Here is a 12802-nt window from a genome sequence, read left to right as displayed (position 1 = left end):
TGTTACTAAAATAAAAATGGAAAAGATACATAGAATGTATAACACCAATAGTGAACCCTTGGTAATTGATGGATTATAGTTAATTTACAATTATAGAAATATTCTTTCATGAATTGTAACAAATGTACCACACTAATGCAAGATGTTAATAATAGGGTAATATTTGGGAACTCAGTATTTCATGCATGAATTTTCTGTAAACAACTTCTCTAATTAAAAAATGAAAAAAAATCATTAACTCAAAGTGGATCAAAGATCTAAATATAAAAATCCAAACCGTGGAACTGCTAGAAAAAATATAGAAAAGCATCTTTAGGACTTTGCGTTAGGCACCAAAAGTACAAGCAAGAAAAGAAAAAAATAGGTAAATGGGACTTAAGAAAAATTAAAAACTTTTGTTCATCAACTGACTTCATCATGAAAGTAAAATGACAATGTGGAGAATGTGTGAAAATATTTGGCAACTGCATATCTGATAAGGGTTATGATATCCAAAATATATAGAGAAATCCTAAAAATGAAAAGGTGAACAACCCAATTAAAAGATGGACAAAAGACTTGACTAGACATTTCTTCAAAGAAGATATATAAATGGCCAGTAAGCATATGGAAAGATGCTCAACAGCTTTAGCCATTAGGTAAATGTAAATCAAAACCTCAATGAGAGACCATTCCACCTCCACTAAAATGGCTGTTACTAAAAAAATGAAAATAGCAAGTGTTGGAGAAGATGAGGTGAAATAGGAAAACTTTTTCATTGTTTTTTGGGACTATAAAGTGGTACAGCTACTGCGAAATACAGATTGGTTGTTCCTCTGAAAGTTAAGTATAGAAATACCATATAACCTAGCAATCCTACTTCTAGGTTTATACCTCCAAAGAACTGAATGCAGAAACTCAAACATATATTTACACACTGATATGCATAGAGACAGTATTCACAATTGCCGAAAGATGGAAGTATCCATCAACAAGTGAATGTGGAACATACACACAATGGAATAATATTCATCTGTAAAAAAGAAATGAAGTGCTGGTACATGGGACAACATAGATGGACCTTGAAGATATCACATTGAGTGAAATGTGCCAGACCTAAAGGACAAAGTTTTATCATCTCACTGATATGAAATAATTAGAATAGCAAATTCATAGAGTCATAAAGTAGAATATAGGCTACCAGGGGCTGGGGTAAGAGTAGGGAATATGGTTAATGTTTATTTGGTACAGAATTTCTATTTGGATTTATGGAAAAGTTTTAATAACGGTTCATAGTGATGATAGCACAACATTGTGAATGTAGTTAAATTAACACATTGTATTGAATTATATATTTTTGGTTAAAAGAGGAAAATTTTAGGTGTATATGTTACAATAAAAATTTTTTAAAATTATAGGACTGTACAACATAAACAGTGAACTCTAATATAATCTGTGGCCCATAGTTAACAACATAATTATAACATTATGTCACCAATTGTTAAAGTTATCACACTATGCAAAGTGTTAATATTAGGGAAAACTGTGTTTGTGACATGTGTTTATAGGAACTCTGTATTTTCTGAATGATTTTTCTGTAAACCTACAACTTCTCTAAAAAAAAAAAAGAGAAAGAAACATTTGCATAGCCAAGTAAGATAAGGATACCTAGTTTTTCACTTAGAAGTCTCTAGACCAGAAGTCTCTAGACCAATCTCTGAGTTGGGAAATAGGAGATGGTTTGAGGATTAGATGTGTCAAACTTTATATCCCATGGTACATTCCAGTGATATGCTCATTGGGCAGTTAGATATAAGGGTGCATAGGTCAAGAGGAGTGTTTGGATTGGAGAGATGGATTTACAAGTCATTAGTGTATGGATGGTGATTAAAGCTACATTAAAGGGATGTGATTGCTTAGGGAAAGATAATATATTGTCTTTGTAAGAACAAAGCCTTATGAGCAATTAGATGTAAAGAGAGGTGTTGTGGGAACCAAGAGAGGTAAGTCTATTCCACATTGTTTTAGTCAGGGCTCAACCCAGGCTATTGTAAAGAGAATAAAGTTCTTCAAAAAATTTTAAGTATTTGCAGAATTTTTGGAGAGCAGGAAAACATTTGGAGGCTACATGTTCAGGAACAATAACCAAAACTGTATTACAGAACTGGTCCTGTGAATGTGCCACTGCCCCTCCTACTGGGCATGGACCCACCACATGCATTGCTGACACACTATCAATGGGCGCTGTTCTCACTTCTAGAACTGCTGCCCTAGAAGTGGGTGATGCTGCCGTGCTCTGCCAAAAGAGATCCTGCACAGTTCTCCATCAGTACAATTTAGTGACTGGGATAGATGTCTCTGATGGGCACATTCTAGGTTATGTCTTTAGCATTTTAGTTGCGGGGAGGCTTGAAAAACAAGTATTCTGGCATTTTTGGCTTCTGTGGCGGGAGGCAGCTCTACCTCATAAGGTGATGATTCTCCAAACACAGGAAGAAAATTTAAACACTGTGTGGCCATGAAGAATGCCATATGCCCATTATAGATATGAAATGGTGAAGTGGGCACTAGTAAGAGACACTAATAGGTATAACAATTATAAGATAATTGATGAACTTAGAGAAAGTAGATTATGTGATGTGATGGTAGGGAACATCTGATTGAAATGGGTTGAGAAATGGGTATGAGATGAGGAAGCTGGTCCATTGTGTATTGATTATGATTTCAGGAAGGAATATTGGGAAGAAAAGGAGAGTGAACATGCCTATAGAAAGGTATAAATGTGAAAGAGGGGATTTAGGATTGGTGAAACATGAGTGTGCTTACAGTGTAAGAAAAACTAGCCTTTTGAGAGCTGTAATGATGTCCCTGAGTAGGTGGAGAGATGAGTTTTGGTGCAGTATAGTGATAGTGTGAATGCGTATGTTTGTGTGTGTGGAGGTAGAAGGTAGAGTGAGAGTCATGATGTCTACTTTCTCTGTGAATGGGTGGTGATGTTGGCTGAGAATGAGAAGGGCACAGCTCAGGTGGAGCCTTGAGAAGAGTAGTGAAGATCTGGAATATCTGTTGATGTAAAATGGGGAAGAGGTTGTTGAAGGAGGAGGAAAAGCACTGGTAAGAAATTGAGAATGAAGGAAAAGATAGACGATGAAGACTGAAAGTATAACTTAGTCATTCCTAGAGTAGGCAGTGATGGTGATTAAATATACAAATATAAGAATGTTTTTGCATGAGGGAGAACAAATGAATGTCAACTTTGCAAGGTGTTGAAAATGAGATGGTGTACAGGAAAAATACAGTCAAGAAAACTATGGTCTATAGTTAACAGCAACATTGTAATATGCTTCCATAGACTGTAATAAAGGCAATATGCCTAAACTAAATGCCAGTAAGTGGAGGATATGGGGGAGGTGTATGGGATTCTTTGTGGACGGAAAGGAACTGTCCTCATACAGATTGTGGTGAAGCCATGGCTATGTGATTATACTGGGAACCATTGGTTTTTTTTACTTAGGTTGGATAGTATTATGTGTGAATAAAATTGTTTAAGAATGAACAGATGTTCTGGAGAAAATGTGGAGAGAGAGATGTACATATTCACTGCTGGTAGGTGTGCCAGTTTGAAGGTATTATGTGCCCCAGAAAAGCCATATTTTAATCCTGATGCTGTCTTTTGGGAGCAGCTGTCTCTTTTAATTCTATTTAATATAGCTTTTGATTAGATTATAGCCATGGTGATTTTGCATGCCCAATTGTGGGTGTGACTTTTTTTGGGGGGGTATATTTTTTCCCAAGTATTTTCATTGACAAATCTTTACACACATATAGTCTACATGGTGTACAATCATTAGCTCACAGTATCATCACATAGTCATGTATTCATTGTCATGATCATTTTTAGAACATTTGCATCACTCCAGAAAAGGAAATAAAAAGAAAAAAGAAAAAACTCATACATCCCATACCTCTTAACCCTCCTTCTCATTGACCACTAGTATTTCACTCTACCCAAGTTTTTTTTACCCTTTCTCCCCCCATTATTTATATATATATATATATATTTTTTTTTTTTAACTCATCCATTCATACCCTGGATAGGAGGAGCATCAGACACAAGGTTTTCACAATCACACAGTCACACTGTGAAAGTTATATTGTTATACAGTTGTCTTCAAGAATCAAATCTCCTGGAATACAGTTCAACAGTTTCAGGTACTTCCCTCTAGCCACTCCAGTATACATAAATTAAAAAGGGGTATCTAAGAAATAGGGTAAGATAGTGGGTAATTGGAGCTGAAGGGATACAGACTGTGCAACAGGACTGGATACAAAAACTCAGAAATGGACAGCACAATACTACCTAACTGTAATGTAATTATTTTAAAACACTGAATGAAACTGCATGTGAGAATGATAGAGGGAGGAGGGCTGGGGACATAAATGAAATCAGAAAGAAAGATAGATGTTAAAGATCGAGATGGTATAATCTAGGAATGCCTAGAGTGTATAATAATAGTGAAATGTACAATGTACAAATTTTAAAAATGTTTTGGCATGAGGAAGAACAAAGAAATGTCATTATTGCAGGGTGCTGAAAATAGATGATAATTAATACTTTAAAATGTCACCTTATGTGTGAGACTAAAGCAAAAAATGTTTGTTACAAAATTAAAATTTTGACTAGAGCATTTCCTAATATAACTCATGTAGATAGTTTGATTGAATGTCGTAAGTACTTGGAATCTCAGGTAGCACATGAGATTTTGTTGGTTTGTCCGGAGTGGTCCCCCAATGAATCCCAGAATGATTTGATCAGTGACTGGAAAAGTATTTGCAAGCCCCCTTTGGGGAATGGTGAGAGTGGGGAGAAATTCAACTTTCTCAAGTTGAATTCTTGATATTCTCACAAGCAGTGTGGATAACCAAAGCTATAGGCTGAGCCCCCAGTCTTGGGGTTTGTTCACATGAAACTTAACCCCACAAAGAATAGGTCAAGTCTACTTGAAATTTAGGCCTAAGAGTCACCCCCAAGAGAGCCTCTTTTGTTGCTCAGATGTGGCCTCTCTCTCCAGCCAATATGATGAGCAGTCTCACCACCCTCCCCCTCTCTGCGTGGGACATGACTCCCAGGGGTGTGGACCTTCCTGGCAACGTGGAACAAAGATCCTGGAATGAGCTGAGACTCAGCATCAAAGGACTGAGAAAAACCCTAGAATGAGTTGAGAATTAACATCAAGGGATTGAGAGAACCTTCTCGACCAAAAGGGGGAAGAGTAAAATGAGACAAAGTGTCAATGGCTGAGAGATTCCAAACAGAGTTGAGAGGTTATCCTGGAGGTTATTCTTATGCATTAAGCAGATATCACCTTCTTGTTCAAGATGTAGTGGAGAGGCTGGAGGGAATTGCCTGAAAATGTAGTGCTGTGTTCCAGTAACCATGTTTCTTGATGATGATTGAACAATGATATAGCTTTCACAATGAGACTCTGTGAATGTGAAAACCTCATGTCTGATGCTCCCTGTAGCTACTATATCCACAGAAGAGTAGAACATAAGGAATAAAAATAAATAATAGGGGGGACAAATGTTAAAATAAATTCAGTTTGAAATAGTGGTAAATGAAAGCGAGGGGTAAGGGGTATGGTACATATAGTGTTTTTTTCTCTATTATCATTTTATTTCTTTTTCTGTTGTCTTTTTATTTCTTTTTCTAAATCGATGCAAATGTACTAAGAAATGATGAATATGCAACTATGTGATGATATTAAGAATTACTGATTGTATATGTAGAATGGAATGATATCTAAATGTTTTGTTTGTTAATTTTTTTTAGTTAATAAAAAAAGTTTAAAAAAAGGGGTATCTATATAATGCATTAAAATATCTATATAATGCATAAAGGATAACCTCTAGACTGGGTTTGAAATCTCTCAGCCACTGAAACTTTATTTTTACTCATTTCTTTCTTCCCCCTTTTGGTGAAGAAGGCTTTTTCAATCCCATGATGCTGGGTCCCTGTGAATCCCAGGAGTTCTTTCCCATGTTGCCAGGGAGATCTATACCCCGGGAAGTCATTTCCCACATAGGGAGGAAGGTAGTGAGTTCACCTGCCAAGTTGACTTAGAGAGAGAGGCCACATCTGAGCAATAAAAGAGGTTCTGTGGGGGTGACTCTTAGACATAATTATAAGTAAGCTTAGTCTATCCTTTGATTAGATGAAGATGTTATTCCACCCATTCCAGGTGGGTCTTGATTAGTTTACAAGAATCCTTTAAAAGAGAAAACATTTTGGAGAGAGCTCAGAAATGACAAAACAGAGAAACAGATGTTTGGAGATGCTTGGAGCCCAGCAGACGTCACCATGTGCCTTCCCATGAGATGTTAAGCAAACCAGCACCTGGAGAGAGCCAAGGAAAGCCAAGAGATGAAAGCCAATCCTGGAGAAGCAAAGTGAGGAACCCCCACAGAAACAGAGGCTGAAAGCAACAGAGCCGAGGAGTAAGGGACCAGCAGATGCCAGCCATGTGCCTTCACAGCTGACAGGTGTTCCAGACGCTTTGGCCTTCCTTGAATTAAGGTATCTTACTCTGAATGCCTTAATTTGGACATTTTCTTGGCACTAGAACTGTAAACTTTTAACTTAATAAATTCTTTTTTTAAAAGCCATTCCTGGGTGGTGCAATGGTGGCTCAGTGACAGAATTCTCACCTGCCATGCTGGAGACCTGGGTTCGATTTCTGGAGCCTGCCTATGCCAAAAAAAAAAAAAAAAAAGCCGTTCCTATTTCTGGTATATTACATTCCTGCAGCTTAACAAACTAATACAGTAGGGAAGCAGAGTGGTGTAGCGCTTCTGGAGGGCAGTGCAGTGACTTCACTGGAGGCTAGGGGTGGAGTTGCCAAATGATCCTGCCACCCCATTGCTAGGTATACTTGGAGGAACTGAGAGTGTGGACATGAATGGACATTTGCACACTGGCATTTATGGTGGCAGTGTTTGTGATTTGCAATGGATGGAGGTGGCCTAAGGGAACACTGACTGAAGAATGGAAGGGGAACTGTAGTATATACATTGGACAAACTACTGTGGCCGCAAGAAGGAGTGGAGTTGTGAGGCATGCAACTAGGCATGAATAAATCTTGAGGACAGTATGCCAAATGAAATGTCAGAAACAAAAAGACAAATATTATCATGCCTTACTTATATGGACTAACCATAGTAAAATTGGGTAGATTGCAATACTAGCAGTCAATGAGAAGGAGGGGTAAGAGGTATAGAATGTATGGCATTTTTCTTTTTTCTCTTTATTTCTTTTTCTGGAATGATGCACATGTTCTAAAAATGATCGTGGTGATGAATACACAACTATATGATGATACTATGAATTATTGATTGTATACTTTGGATGGACTATATGGTACATGAAGATATATATCTTAAAATATTTTTAAAAATTTTTAAATTTTATACCTGCACAAATAATATAATATAACATAAAAATACCTGGTATAACCAATTAAAAAAAAAAAACAAAAGAAACTGAGAGTAGAAATTATAGCCCATTCCGTGCTGTTGGATCCATGCACTGCTAAGTTTGTCAGGACAGGTATGGCAGGGGCACAACAGAGAGGTTGTTAAGAGTGGTGGGGGAAAAGTACTTAAAGTGTGTAACACAGGGTCTGGTGTGATAGGAAAAGAAGTGAACTCTGGAGAGAGTTGGCTAGGAAAAAAAAGAGACAAGGGATAGGGATCTGAAAGAGAAGGCAAAGTATATGGATAAGGGAGAGAAGGTGGGAGGGAGGCTGATATTCAGGAGGATTTCAGAGGTTTAGGTAGTTTCCAACGATGACTAGACTCCAGAATGTGGAGTGGAGGCAGAGGTCATTGGAATTGAGCAGATTAAGGAATAGAGAGATTACGGTGTTAATTTTTATCCATGGACATTTAAGTTTCCCATGCTGAGAGCAGGAGATGGATGGCTAAGCCAGGTGTAAAATTCAAGGTATATGAGGGAGGGTTCAGGAAGTTGATAAAGGAGATAATTAATGAAAAATGTAAGCCCAAACGCTGGCATATCTTTAAGCAATAGATGTTAGCTATTAACTATTAATAATGCTCTTATGTTAACTATTAATGAAACTATGAATAACTATTAAAAATAATCAGATAACAGTAACGAGGAGGTGATATTGTTGGCTGGAATGGATTTTAAAGGAGGAAGGGTTTGTTTTGTTTTGTTTTGAGTGCCAACCAGCACTTGTTTGGAAACTGCAACTGTGGAGTCTGAAAATTCTCTACTTCTAAATCCAAGATGTAGGCGAGAAGCATGGAAAAGCAGGTTGCTGGAACAAAGCAGCTTTTCAACTAAAGCATGAATGTGGTATAAGCAATCCATGAAGATGTTGAGGCTGGGTATTTCTCTACACATGGATGTTGATCCCAAAGGAGTGAGAGGGAAGCATATGAAGGGGGACTTCATCTGGTCGATACTATTGTGTTACCATCCAGACCTGGAAGCTTGAGGAACTATTCGGGAACCTGAATGAAATAACACATCTTCATCAATCTGTGACAGTGCGTTATGTCCATGTCTATGACAGAAAAAAGTAGACTTGAGTAGAAAATTGTCAAGTCTGTTAGTTGAGAAGGCAAAATATAGCCCAACTTAAGGGAGTCATTTATTTAAGCTGGGTGAATAGGTAAGAACTTGATAGTTCACACAAAAATGAACTTGATAATTTCCCAATGTCCTTCCAACTACAATGGCATCACTATCACTACAACTGAGATTATTGAGTTTTCAAAAGCCTTTCTTTCACTCATAGTTGATGGCCTTTGGTGAATGAAGTTCATTGCCACAGGCTCTCACTGCCCCCTCATCTGTGTTGACTGAATTTGAAATTCTTGGTTTTTCATAAATTCAAGATTGTGATAAAGAACTCTCTGGAACTAAATAGACTGTGAGGTGAATTCTCTGATGCAAAAAGTCCCTAGGGAAATATGATCCTCTACTACATTAAAATTTTAAAAAATGTTCAGAGTATTCTATTTTATTTATTTTCTCTACTGAACTTTAGGCTAATAAAAAAAATCAGATAACTAGAAATGCTTTTAATAGCTAGAATTCCAGCCTTTAATGCAGTGGAAGAGATCTTATGCCACAGCCATACGATAGTGTCCACTTACACATAGATAGCACAGTGAAGAAGTACTTACTTTATTGTTCCAGAGGCTTCTTAAAATGAGAAGGAATTCTCCAATAATTTAAACTCTTCAGTTTAGAAAATGTTTGAGACCTTTTTCAGGAAGGCTCTGTGCTCTAGATCCTCTGGGGGCTTCTAAAATGAATGAGTGGTTTTGCTTTTCAGAAGTGCCAGGTGTAGTTGGAGAAATGGGCACAGATACCTATAATGTAAAGCAAGTGGTCATGGATACAGAATACTGTGGCGCATGAGGAGTGAGTGATTGGTTGTGGCTACAGGATAGTTATGGAGACTTTGGGGTGGAGGTGGTGGCATGCCTGAAGGATGACAAGTATAACATCTGGAAGAAGCAGGGAAACTGAACATTCTAAGGCTGAACAGGGTGAGAGATTTCAGTGTGCATTCCCAACGTGGGATGCTCAAGATGTCTGGAGTGTATGACTGCAAAATAGCATGTGTAGTGGTTCATGTGTTGCAATGGACCACTGGGAAATGATAGAGGAGGAAGGAGGAATGAAGTGAGAAGGGAGATATGAAAGGTGATGGGAGCCGAATTAGTTCATCTCCATGAATGACTGCTATAAAATGGGATCTTCAAGAGGGAGAGGAGTGGGTGTAATTAAGAGAGTGGTCAAAGAGAGGCTGATTGACTATTTCTTAGAGGGACTTTAGAGGACATTTGTTGAATTCAAGGACATTGGACTAGATGACTTTTATGCTCTCTCTCAGCAATCAAGTTTTGTGATTATTAGGTGACAATATGTTTTCAGTAATTGTATCTTGCCTCTTAGACTTTCTTCCTCCCTTCTTTCTTCCTATTAATGCCCTCTGCTGGGCACTTGAGATAAAAAAGTGATCAAAAAGACAAAGACAGTGTCATTCTTAACCTGTCTTCCTTATGGCACTAGCACAAGTAGAAGCACATAATAGACTTTCCATAAATGTTACTTTGAATTGAATATGAATAAGGAAAAATGACAAGGTGGTTTTCTTCTGGGTAGACTAAGAAGTTCTACTTCACAGTAGAAGTAGAAAGATGATTTCAGGGACCTCCTTATGAGGAGGTGGAGAGTAGGTGGCTGCCTACGTGGTGTTTGATTTCTGAGTCATTATAAAAGCTCCTTTGACTCCCAAAATATCTCCTTATTCCAGGCTGAGGGTGCTTTTAATTCCACGAAGAGAAGTTTATTCCCAAGGCTTTCTCCTTTGTTAAAATGCAAATACCCTGTAGAAGCAATAATATCCATTTATCTTCATTAGTCTTTTTCACCTTAATATGAAGGGTGTTCTCAGCCCTTTCTGCAGAGCAGGCTTTTGAGCACTTAGCAAAAGCACATGGAGGAAAAATGGGATCCAGGAGACGAATACTGGGCATGCTAAAGGTAAACTTTGTCAAAGTTACTGCTTTAGATGAGACTGTCCCTGGATATGTAGTTCCTTAGCCTTGAAAAATCGATCATTATCTTTGCAGCCAGCCATTTACTGATACATTTTGGACAAGAAATTATGATTGTTTCTATTGTAAGTTTTATTGCTACAAAGATGTTACTTTTTTTGTTGTTTTTTTTAACAATGGCAGTAATCCCACCTCCCTCATACCCACCTCAACAATATACTTTGTGTGCCAACCCAGCCTGTGGTCTTTATAGACAAGGTTACCCTATTTATGGTTTGTTATGTTCCACATGATAGAAGGGCTCTTTATTTGTCAGGGAAGGCTGATGCTAGCTGCTGTAACATATATCCCCCAAAGCTTCAGAAGCTTATATCAGAGGTTTCTTTCTCACAATATAATTCAAGTTGATGTTGGGGGAGGGAAAGGAGGAGTGTTCCACATAGTCCTTCATGGAATTGGGCTCCTTCCATGCTGAACATACATCGTCAGTATGTGGCCTCAAGGTTACGCTAGCATCATCTGGAAGGCATACCAGGGATGGGGGAAGCACATGAATGAATTACAATTACTTTTAACTACCCTGGCCCAGGAGTGACATACATTTCATCTTATGTTCCATTGGCAAGAACTAGTCATAGAAATCAATGCAGATAGAAAGGAGCTGAGAAAATATAGTTTAGCTGTGTGACCTCTGACAAAGGCTCACCAGAGAGCATTTATACAGTTTTATTCTGTTTGTATATAAAACTGATAAAACCTGACTGTTGGGGTATAATCATTAAGAGGACAGGGGACAAGAGAGAATAGCAGTGGCCAGGGACAAGAGAGAATAACGAGGCCTTGGAGACTGTCCAGTGATTAGAATAGTGAAAAATCATTCAATCTTTTTGGCTAAAGGCATCAACCTATTCTTGGATTTTTGCTATGTAAGGGAGAACAAATTCTCAATTAAAAAACATAAGTCTGTTTTGTTTGTTTACTTGTTTGTTTTTTAATGGAAGTAGGAAAAAAAGCTAGTGGAAATCTCCCTTGCAGATCTCCTTGGAATAACCATGGAACAGAAATCTTGGGTTTTAAAATTATATGGCTTCTGTAATATATTCCAGTTCCTTTTGGAAATAGAGACATGTTAACATCAGGAAAATGTTAATTTTCCCTCACTGTCTAGATAATGGATGTGAGAAGTATCTGAATTGTCCTGATTCACTCATAAGTTAGTGGCTTGCATGAGCTTCAGACCCATTTTTCAGATTTCTACTCCAGTATTGTTTCCACTACCATATGCTTTTCCCAGAGAACTACTATTTGCAGAATAAACTTATCCTTGTGGGAGCAGCAGAAACCAGCCAGAAGGGAGGAGACTATACCAGGTGAAATAAGGAGGTTCCTTCTAGCCCTCAGATTCCTTGACTGATCATGTTTAAGTAGATAATGTCTGATTACAATCCCTGTTCTGACAGAAGTGATGTGGCCCTTCCAAGCATTTATAGTACTCCTGGGAAAACAGAGTCCAGTTCTTTATTCTTCTCAGCTGCTTCTTTAGTTCAGTTTTTGGTTGCTCTTTTTTTTTTTTTTTTTTTTAAATTTCAAATTCTGGAAACATATAAACAGCATGAACTTTCCCAACTCAGCTATTCCAGACACACCATTCACTGGGGATAATCGCATTCACAGTGTTGTCTTACCTTCACCACCATCCATTATCAAAAATGTCACATTTCCCAAAACAGAAACCTTATACCCCTGTCCCTGATAACCACACTCTACTTTTATCCTTGCCTAATGGTTCCATCTAGAACTTCCAGAACAATGTTGAATAGGAGTGGTGAAAGTGGGCATCCTTATCTTGTTCCTAATCTTTGGTGGAAAGCTTTCAGTCCTTCACTGTTGAGTATGATATTAGCTGTGTGTTTTTCATAAATGCCCTTTAATATGTTGAAGATTTTCCCTTCTATTACTATTCTTCTGAGTGTTTTTATAAAGAATGAATGTTAGATTTTATCAAATGCTTTCTCTGTATCAATTGAGTTCATCATGTGGATTTTTTTTCATTCTATTAATGTGGTATATTATATTGAGTCACCTTCATTCCTGGGATAAACCCCACTCTGTCATGGTGAATAATCCTTTGATGTGCTGTTGGATTCAGTTTGTTAGTTTTTTGCTGTGGATTTTTACATATATATTTATCAGGTATATTGGTCTCTAATTTTCTTTTCTTGTT

The 12802-nt window shown here is 37.6% G+C and overlaps 1 protein-coding gene across 12 annotated transcripts in view; it reads left to right on the top strand.

The window, feature by feature from the left end:
• Positions 1-12802, top strand: part of KCNH1 (potassium voltage-gated channel subfamily H member 1) — a 560131-nt gene that overhangs the window by 275510 nt on the left and 271819 nt on the right. The window lies entirely within an intron of this gene.

The sequence above is a fragment of the Tamandua tetradactyla genome, chromosome 4, assembly GCF_023851605.1.
Source record: "Tamandua tetradactyla isolate mTamTet1 chromosome 4, mTamTet1.pri, whole genome shotgun sequence".
NCBI classification, from domain to species: Eukaryota; Metazoa; Chordata; class Mammalia; order Pilosa; family Myrmecophagidae; genus Tamandua; species Tamandua tetradactyla.
This window is presented reverse-complemented; position numbering and strand designations above follow the sequence as displayed.